This window comes from Stegodyphus dumicola, chromosome 1, assembly GCF_044657685.1.
Source record: "Stegodyphus dumicola isolate Sdum_Otavi_A_Nest chromosome 1, ASM4465768v1".
Lineage (NCBI taxonomy): Eukaryota > Metazoa > Arthropoda > Arachnida > Araneae > Eresidae > Stegodyphus > Stegodyphus dumicola.
Genome location: NC_140768.1, coordinates 97,651,154 through 97,662,834, shown reverse-complemented (window position 1 = coordinate 97,662,834; position 11,681 = coordinate 97,651,154).

The following is an 11,681-nucleotide window of genomic DNA, read 5'->3' as shown; positions in this document are numbered from 1 at the left end:
AAGAGACTTCAAGAGTAAGTACTTTACATAGTTCAAATACTATCGAATTTTTCTGTATAAAAAATTATGGTACTACAGTCAAAAGTCTTTAATTCGGACTCGTCGGGACTTCGGCAATTCTGGATTATCGGTTTTTCCGGATTATAGATCATGAGTTTAAATCTGGTAAGATGGCATGCAGAAATTATAAAATTAAAAATATGAAACTGTAATTTATGAAATAAAGAGGAATTATGATCTAAAGGGTATCAAAATATACAAAAAAAAAAGCTGAATATTTATTTGTTTCCTTTATTAAACATTTCTTCCAACGCGCGCATGCGTAAAGCATACATTACGCATAGTCGAAATTAGAAAATTGCAACCAGAAAACTATTTGATGTGTAATCATGATATTTATAATGACGAGGAATTTGATTTAAATCATATCAAAGACGGAGTACATTGAGATGAAATACTACATTTAGTAATGAATTATAAGCCAAATAAAATAAAAACATCTGCTCTGAAGATAAGGATAATGCTGACAGATCAACTTCCAGTTCATTGCGCGCTGCGACGTTGCGTGAAATTGATAAACAGATTTCGGAATGATTAGATAAACGAAGGATATGCCTTTATCCATTTTTTGTAGCAATTCCACTTTTTGTTTGATGGACATCAAAACATGCTTTCGCTTTGTAGATCCTTTGTCAGCTCCAGAATCGGAAATTCGTTTTGACATAATTGAAAGTTCAAGCTTACTTATATAAAATTGCTCTAACAGTCTGCAAAAAATAATAAGCCGGATCCAACTAGAAAATTAAGGAAGAATGCAATCTGCAACAATAACTAAAATAGATAATTAGATAATTTTAGCTTAGCATATACCGTCTGTTATGCATTAAACGCGCATGTGTAAACGTATTATGCACATACGCATGCCCAGAAAGATTGTAGCTTTGAGGTCCGGATTAAAGACTTTTGACTGTATTCTGTTTTGAGGGCTGTAAAAAAATTGCAGCGAAAATGTATGCACAAAAGTGCCAAATATAGCAAACGCGCCCATTTAACAGCGTGTCAAATCTAGCATACGTGCTGATTTCAGATTGCGTAAGTTTATATAGTTCTATATTTCTTAAGACGCCATTGAAATACTAGTTTATTTTTTAAATACTTTTTTGATTTTAAATCCTCTTTTGATATCCTATGGATTTAACAATTGACTATGACGAAAAGTCGACAATAAAATTTTGGGTAAAGTGCAGAATCATCCATTGCTTGACGTGTTTTTAAGAACTGCACATACTCGGTATCCATGTGCACATTGACCTATTTTCACTTTAAAAAAATCCTAGAATTGCACAGAAATAGCACTGTGCACAAATTTGTCATTATCAATGTACACATCGACCTATTTTCACTTTCATATAAAAAGTAAAAGAAAATTGACAAAAATCTAATTCTTTTTACCCTTGTAAAAAGGCGGCGAAAAAATAAGTGAGCGATTCTGCGCTTTACCAAGAATATTTTCAAAGAAAAGGCATCATTCATTATAGAAAATTACGTTTGAACAACCAACGAGATGAAATTATGCTTTAGCAATAAATCGGTAGCAAAATAGAGATGTAGGCATCCATTCAGTTATGTTTAGCAATTTTTGTATAAATTATAGTGATGATTTGAAATAGTTATTTACTCTTATGCTTCCATTCAATCATGTTTAGCCTTTTTCATATAAATTATAATAATAAAAAAGTATTATATGAAATTAACCTTTCATCTAAATCAAAACATCAATCTTATATAGTTATTTACTATTAAACTTACTTTCTTGCTGCAATAATTTTTGTCAGCAGTGGCATCAACAATAGTTTGGCAATTTTTTACATCCCTCAACCAAATAGTACCAAAATTATTAATGCAGGATAGATAGCTCCTCTGGGTGAAGTGCAGAATCGCCCACTTATTTGTTTTGCACTTTTTACAAGAGTAAGAAGAATTGGATTTTTGTCAATTTTCTTTACTTTAAATACTTACTTACTTGACTTTTTAAATGAAAATAGGTCGATGTGTACGTGGATAAATTCAAGGGAGTGCGCAATGCCATTTTTGTGCAATTCTGGGAATATTTTTAAGTGAAAATAGGTTGATGGATACCGATTTTGTGCAATTCTTAAAAACGTGGCAAGCAGTGTGTGATTCTGCACTTTCCCCGATTTTCTTTTATACTCTTCCCACCCACCAGTAGATTGCAATTAAAAAACAAAGTGACTTATAATTACAAAATAGCCAGACTGTCCTGAAGTAAACATTAGCAATATATACAAAGCAAAAATAATTATATTCGCATGAAATATGTGCATGATGCTTTGTTACTTATCAATATCAGAGTGTCTTGGATCAAATTAATATTTTAACAGATGGGAAATTAAGTTCGACACTATGATAAGCAACTGCAGTTTTTCATTATCTTAGTGGCAGGGATATCGTTGAGGATATAATTAATGGCATCATGTATGCTCATTACAACAAAGTGAAGTATAGTAAAACCACCCGGCTACTGGACAGTTACAGGATCGCTACATATGTGTACAATGTTTCTCTGCTTCGAAGTCAAAGAAATAAAGAACTGTCTATTAATGGGATATATCTGATAATGTGAAGTGTCCATTGCTGGAGGCTCGATTTACATTATCATCTTGTTGGGTAAAAAGTTTGCATCATGATATACTTCATGTGCATGATGAGATGCATAAAACTATTTTGAGTGATATCAGCTGTAAAATTAGACGGTACTTCCTCATTAAAGTGGCTATTCCACAAGTCTCAGGCATTGTTTAAGATTACATAAAGCAGTCAGGTTGATTCGTGATGAATTATTAACACTATCTCAGATTTTATTATACTTATGAAATCTACAGATCTGATTTAATAAAAAGCACCAGAAATAATCACTGCCTTATTGACTAACCATTTAGTCGTCCTCATACCATTTGCCATTGTGCATAATGATATAAAATTAATGCTTTAGTAGCAGTGCTTAGTGAACATCATGAAAATATTAGCCAGATTTAACACAAAAATACAGCATGTCTTGTGAAAAGAAAATAATTATTTACAAAATCTTGTTTCCAACACTAATAAAGCACCTAATTATATATTAAAATTTCAAAACATGGTTTACACAATTGATTTTTAACTAAAGCTTGCATATCTTTATTTGACTTCATAAAGTAATATATTGTGTAAAATGAAGCAGCCATATAAAAACATACTAAAACAATATATTTTTCTTAATGATGAGAATATAAAATTTTCTAATAGAATGTTTTTCTGAGTAAATGAAATAGAGTTTAAAACGATCTAATAATGCTATAATAAAGCTTCATAGGACTAAAGCTGGATTTCCTGCTAATTTGTAATTTTTTTTTTTTTTTTTTCCTTTGTAGAACTTTTCTCTTCTTCATAACATCATGCTTTTAATGTACATTTAAAATATAATTAATTAATTCTAGAAAGTATTTTGCTTGAGAGATGCTCTCATGTAGATTATCTTACTAAATGATATTTGTCTCGTATCTGCTTTTCTGATTAGAAAATACATGAAAGACCAAGCCAGCCATGACCTGCCTGAGATTAGCATACGAATGTTTTGTGTCTTTAATTATGGAGCTAGGTAATAGGGATGCATGTTTAGTAAAACTCTTAATCTTTATAATAAAATATATCATAAATATGTTATACGTACATAAATATGTATCACAGAACATTTGCTTAGATACAGCTAAGATAATTTCTCTTGTTGATGTTATTTTGCACAGATTTTAATCAAAATTGTCTCTGAAGTAACGTGCTATAGCTTTGTTTTGAGATTTAGAATGATGTCTGACAAAACTGGACAAAATTTATATTTTCCAACTTGATGGAAATAATGCTTGTTCATCATGAGAAATTCTGAAATCAAAAAAATTCTGAGAAGGGGAAAAAAAAAACTTATGCGTGCATTTTAATGAAAAATTAATAACAAACACCAAACAGCAATACTAGTTTTTCAGGAAATGCTGAATAAAGGAAAAGAAATATTAATTAGGAAATATGTAAACTTACTTGTACATGTATGTTAAAAAAGTGCATAAAAGCTAACAAATTAGGTAAAATGTGTAGTAAGTAAAATCTTCTGTTAATGATTTACTATGAATAAATTATTAGTAGATATGTGTGCATTTGAGTAAGAGTATGAAAACCACCAGTGCAGCGAACATGTGCTACTGATATTAACACTTTACACACTTACCATATGACTGTTAATGGACACAAATGTAAAAATTGCCACTGTTAGTTTGCGGAATGAGTGTGGATGAATCTAAACAACAGGGGGGCATTTCTTTAGGCCAGGGGTTCTCAACCAGTGGTACGCAAAGAAGCAAAGTATTTTTAACTATTAAATTCAAAAATTAAATCCCCAACATCCTGATTTTTTTCTCTAACACTTGTAAATTTATGTGATCTGAGCTTTGTTCAAGACTGGTGGTGGTAGTAGTACTTTGTAGTGGTGGTACTAAAGGTTTTCAAATTTTGTTTAGATGGTACGCATTAGTCAAAAGGTTGAGACGCTCTGCCTTAGATCAAATATGAGAAGAAAATGAAAATTGCAGTTTCTTTAATTTGTAGATTTCCACAATGATTTAATATTTTGGGGGGTTAACATTAATATAAATACTGTTGTAATCATAAAACACTGATGGCCATTAAAAGCATAACATTATTGAAGACAGGAGATGAAGCCATATTTATTATACAAATAAATTTTAATATATGGTTTAACTGTACATGTGTAAGCAAATCAGTTAGACTTAAAGTACATGGTTTAAAAAACAGTTAAACTTGGAATATACCACCTCGTACAGACACTGCATGAAGATAAACAGATACTGGATGTGCACCTAGAATATGTGAGAAAATGAGATTTCAATTATTACCAGTGTTCAGCTGATGTAGCCATGGGTAGACTGTGGTGCGTTAGTTTTTTTATAATCATAGACCTGATATATTCAGTAGATAACAGATCTGATGAAATCATAGATCAAGGGATAAATAGATCAATAAAAAAAATGGTGGAATTTAGGAGTTGTTCTCTGTTATGTGCCAAACATTTTTTGTTGATCACTAGTTCTAGGCAACCTCTAAAGATAGACAGCAGTGAGCTTCGAAAACCTCAGAGTAATAATAAATGATTCATCAGATTTTAAAAACACTGCCTTTTCATATGTAGTATACATACAATAATCAATTTATGGAAATTAACTAAAAACTAAAAAATTTCCTCACATGCTACATACATTTTATGAACATTGATCACATAGCATACTTTCAAATGGCTATTGATTTCACATTTTTTGTACAAGTTTCCATACTGCATCATCTATCACATTTGAAGTCTTCCATTGGGAAAACGTTAAGGAGTGCATTTTTGTACATAGTGTACTGTTAATACATTATGTACAAAATGCACCTGGTGCTCACATGTATTTTTGTACATAATGTACCTGGTGCTCACATAACATACACAGCAAAACGTTTGTTGTACGTAAAGAAAATTTTGATAATTTCTCATTCTTTACTTGGATTCAATCATTATAATATGCATAATATTTTCGATATTAGAATTTTTAAATCTGATAAATCATTTACAGTAGCCCTAAACAATGGCACCTGTTCAACTGCACATTAAACATGGAGGCTGTTTTTTGGGGGGAGTTGTTTAATTTATTTGATTACAGTATAGTAACTCGGCTAAGGGTAGAGATACTTTCATGGAGTACTTCCAAAGAGAAATTAGCTTATACATATTTCATATATGCGGAAAACTATGAAAACACACGTGCAGCCAACCCGATCGCCAGAATGAAAACCCAGGTCGAATTATCACTATTCAACTACTTTACTGCTTGGCTGCTAGTGAAGCCAGAGCTAGACATTTTATCACCTAATAGAATAACCGCTGCTTCCAAATTATGCCTTCCAGTTCTTGCCAAAATTCTAAAAATTTTGACGCTCCTATGTCTTGCTGCCCATTTCACTCACAGGTTGCCCTGACCACCGATGAGCATTAAACGTGAAGGCAACTTGAATGTAATGGACACTTGGTTTCAGACCTGTATGGGGATGCATAATGCATGACATAATGTGGCATTTTGTTGATGAAGACCATGGATGTGATCCTTGATGGTGTTGATGTATTAAGATTCATCTGGAAAAAATTAATTTATATTATTTATCCTTCTATTTGCAAAGTTCTATGCCCAACTATAGCTGTAGTCACTTATAATGTTCTAACGAGGGTTTGGTTAAGTTATTTGAATATGACAAAGCACCTAACGGCTGCTTATTTTTTCTACCAAAGTTAGCTGAAAGAATGGTCACTTTAAAAAAACTACTTTAACTTTTTGCTATGTAGCACCTACTTTGTTCTGAACTGAAGAATAATATAACTGTAACAGCCATACATACAGATTATGTTATCTTAATCAATGAGTCAAACTAGTGAGTTCATTGCTTAAGCATTCACCAACTTTAGGAAAACCAGATCAAGTAGGATAGTGCTTTTTTTTTTTTTTTTTTTTTTTTTTTTTTTTTTTTTTTTTTAACATAATTAAGTATCAATGTGCTTTAAAAATGATAATTCAAACTGTGACAAAGGTACCTATTGATTATTTACTACATCTCAGATTTCTAGAGGTAGCTATTTCCCAGCAATGATGTCTGCACGTTTTCTTTGGTGGTAAAGTGCCAATAAATAATATTTAACTGTAACAGTCATGTATAATCATAACTGACTTCTGATAATTGTGTATGTAATTTTATATTTAATTTTTGTTAGCCATTTTATAAATATGGGTCTTTTTGATTTGCTAAAAATAATGAAAACAGAAGACTGTTTGTTTTTGTAGTTTCAGTCTGCTATGTCATGGAATAGTAAAAATCTCATCGAATGAAATAATAATCATTCTAAAAGCATATTGCAATAGTAAAGTTCTAATATATGCAAATAAATCATTATGTGGAAGAAAGGAAATTGGTTTGAGGGAATCACAGCTTATTAATTTTTGTTTATCACAGTTCACAAAGTGTATAACTTACTCAAAATAATTCTAAAATGATGAATTTTGGTACTTTCTAATTTTCTGAATCTCACCAGAATGCTGTGAAAAAGTATTGACGGTCTAAACCATGTTGCGAAGAAAAATTTATGTGGCTACACATGTCACTAAAAATCATTTATATGGCAACCCGAGTATACACATAGCATTCTCCCAAACAGCACTTCTCCATATATTTTCACCAGTGTGGTTGCAGATTATGATCCCTCCTATGGGAATTTCAGTACTTCAGCATTGGGGTGGACCACATACCGCAATTTCTGTTGTCTCTGGTAAAATCTTTGGCGATGTTGCTTTTTGCATGCATACAACATAAAAGGCATCACATGCCTCTCTTTCCTTTCTCATTTTAGGATTCTGGTGCCAAAATTTTGCAATTTTCTTTATTAAAAAGATTTATAGGGAAAACAACGGTGAAAAAAAGCCTGGAATTGTGTGCTTCTTGTATTGATGATGAAGAATGTAAAACAATAGGTGGTGGTGGATGCATCGTTGAAATAAATTTAAAGATATGCAAACAAACATCCCTCTCCTAACTCACCAACAAGTTTGCAAATGCTCTTCAAAGTTGCCAATGAGTTCATGACTTACCACATCTGTGGTAAGAATGTAAATTCCATATATTTTATGGCTCTTGTTAAAGATGGAATTAAACACAGGAATCTTAATTTAATAACTTATATTATTATATTTGTTTCCCTTAATGGGAGAGCAAACATAAATATTGGTGCAAAATGTAGTTTAAAATATTAATGGTAAATTTAAAATACATTCAAAATGCAATTTGTCACATTAGGTCATCCCCATCTTTTAAAAAAAAAAAGGTTATGAAGTAGAAATAGATAATGGAAATGACACTGTGTATTTAAAAATATAAATGAAAATTTAGGATAATCCAAGCAATGTTTGTGTGTCTAAAAAGTATATTCCTTATTACCTAATGCATACTAAAGGTTACTGATAGAATTAACTGACAATAGTTACTTTTAAAACAAGAATAATATTAACAGCGATTCAAAGGTTATATTTAATTTAATGAACAGTAGGCAATGTAGGCATATATATTTTGCTGTAAATTGACTGGCAAATGTTATTCAGTAAAGGAAAAGATCCCACGTGTGCTTTCTCTATATAACTACTTTGATCTAGTCCATCATTAACAATATTTTTCCTGGGATTCCATCTCAGAGTGAAAACTAAGATAAATTTAGGTGTATAATTGTAAACTTTGTAATCTTGTTCTTAAAAATGTGGTTGTATCACGATAAAAGATTAATAAACTATGTTAAATATTGTTTTTCAAACATTCCATTAGCAAAATGCAATATGGATATAACCCTCTCAAGCAAATAACCCATTTTCCTTCGTTTGTAATGATCCGGTATTTCTCAAGTGTGTATTGCATAAGTGAAAATATATATTAACATATGAATTAATTCAGTTGTACATAAAATCACCTATGACTTCTTAACTGATTTTTTTAAAGGATTAAAACTTAACAGCCGTACACAATCCGATACGAACAAGTATGGCTCGAGTACGAGAAGCTTTACCACGTGACAAAACAAATGACGTCGAAAGCTCTATGTTACGTCTAAATTCTTCTAACCAATAGCAGCGAAGCAGCTCTCACAGCAGGAGGTACAGCGAGTACGTTTTAGGAACATGCGCTGGGGCAGTACCTCCTATATAGGACCTATATAGCCAGGCTCTTAGAGTTTGAGCTTTACGCACGCGCAGTAGTGCTGTAGAAGTAACGAGAAATTGTGTACCCGTATGTATTCGTTACTCGGTGAACCAGTACTCGTTACTTTCGGTAAAATCGATCGGTATCCGTATACTGAGCCTATTTTATCGGTCTACGGCCCTAAAAAGGGCTTTGAAACGTCACATTGCATTGAATCACGTGAGCTATTCTAGTTTTCCGTCGCCCTTTTTTGGGGTAGAAATAATTCACTTTATTTTGGCTATTATTTTTTGGTGCACTGGATATGATTCATTATTAAATTTTCTATTGCTGTCAGGGCTTAGTTTCTAAAGTCAGAAGGGCCTACGGAAGGCCGTCAGGAAAAAATAAAATAAAAAATAAAGAAAGAAAGGAAATAAATATTACAATAATAACATTAATTAGTAATTAAAATAACAAAAAAATTACTTATTAAAAAACTTAATAATTAAAATAACAAAAAATAGTGATTAAAATAATGAATAATTAAATTAACATAATAATTAGCAACTGAAATATAAAATACTTATAAGTACAATTTAATAAAAATGTAAAAACAAATAAAAATTAAAATAATTTTTAAATTTATGATGACTAATTAAATAATAAAGTAAAATACCAGATCTTGTCTTATTGGCTTAGTATCGTTTCGTCCTTTCTCATTTAATCCCCAGCTCGAAAAAGTGTTATTTCGTTCGCTGCCTTCCCCCACCTATTCCCTCTTTCCCGTTTCATCCGCTGTTTGAAAAATAGGTGTTTACTTTACGATAAGGTGAACGTCTGTTTACTTCAATTAAAATGTTTTAGAAGAGATGACTGTTTCTACTTCGACTTAGCTTTTGATTTTTTAATATTATTTAATATTTTATGCAGACAAATTATGTTGAGCAGAATAATGAATTTCAGACGTGTTCAAAAGGTGTGTATCTAAATATAATAACATTTTTGTTGTATAGTATCCATTTTTTAATTTCACACATTTCTAAAGCAACAGAAGTACGTTATCACTATTTTGACACACACATCAAAAATATGTATAATTAAGATTAATGTTACATTCCTTATTAAAAGTAATGGGTCCTCATTAAATGCAACCATTTATGCTTTTAGAGGATTTTACACGTGGTGGTCTTAAAAAGATGGTGTTCACTACCAATGTTTGTTTATGTTCCCAAAAATAGAGATCTCTTAAAAGGTGACCTCTTAGAGATGTCGTAAATAGATGATTTGCTATAATTATTTTCCGATAGATAATGGAATTAATGTAATTTAATGTCAATAACTCGAGGAAGCAAGTTTAAATACGGTGCAACAAAAATACAGAAGTATTTTAAATGACGAAAATATTCATATTTTGTCAATGTCAAATTTAAAAAAGAATTAGTTTGGGGCAAATTATGAAATCTAACTTTTAATGTCGTCTTCTGGTTTCTATATTTATATTTGGAAAAGTTTTATACTCGTTATGAAAAAATAAAAATACAACAAGTTTGAGTCCCGTAGGACAAAGATTGACCAGGAAATTTAGTTTCAAAATTTGCAATGTTTGATGCCATTTGTAACTTGCCTTTGAATATCGCTTAATTGAGTTAAAATAATTCGAGGAAATAAGTTTAAATGAAGTGCAGAAAAAATAAGCATAATTTAAATAGTCGTAGAAGGAAGTCATGCGGAATCCATATCAAATTTTCACTTTTTCATAATGACCATAAAACTTTCCCAAACACAAATACAGAAACTGGGAGACCGCATTAAAGATTAGCTTTCGTTATTTGTCCGTTATTCGTTATTTCGTTTGCTGCTTCCCCCATTCCCTTCATCAGAACCGCTAATGACGAAAGGGTGAAATTTCCCCGATTCATCCCCTCTCCAAAAACTCCTTGTTGAGACAAGGAATGCTATATTATAAAAGTCAACTTGCTTTTTACACTTAACAATAAAATCGATAAAAACATTCGCAAATGTATAGGTTAAGTACGAATAAGAACTTAAAAGAAATTTAGAAATCTATAAAAGGTAAGGAAAGTTTTATGTTACTTTATTAGAGATAATAGTGAAGCACTAAATATTTCAATCAGTGTTATTTCATAATGCTATGAGTATACCTTTATTCATTTAAGAAATGGCCCACCAGCGGTCGAGCGGTAAAATCGCTGAACACTGGTAGTTCCGACTTCAGTTCAATCTCAGGCAAACGGGTTGGCTTCATAAGCGTTTCATGGTTTTTTTCCCGTACCAGCTTACAAGCCAACTTACCACGTACCATACGAGCCAGCTTTCCTAAGAAAGTGCTCTACGAAGGCATTTTTCCTTTAAGGCACATAGCCCCAGTGTTTTTGTCATAATCAACTAAACCAAATCATTTAAGAAATATATCAGTTGATCACTGCTCAGTGTACATCTGCTGTTTGCTTATAAAAACACTTTTTAAAGACGTTTCTACTATTTTGCTAATAATTCTGGAAGGCTCATAGAATCCGAAATTATGTTACACTAACATCCGAAATTATGTTACAGTAGCTAACAGAGAACTTAAGTCTGCTTAATACAACAAAAATCTGCTTGACTTGCTTTCGTGTCTTTGGGAAACGTAAGTATATGCAGAAATAAATATTAAAATCTGTCACGTATATTTGTAAGGATGTAAAGCATACTGTTTTGGTTCACGATAATGATAAATATGCATCATGTTACGACAGTTTTAAAAGATCACAAATAACTATACATATGCTAGACTTCTAACAAAATTTCTGTTACAATATGAATATGCATTTATTATTATATGAGTCGTAAAACGGCCCACCAGCGGCCAA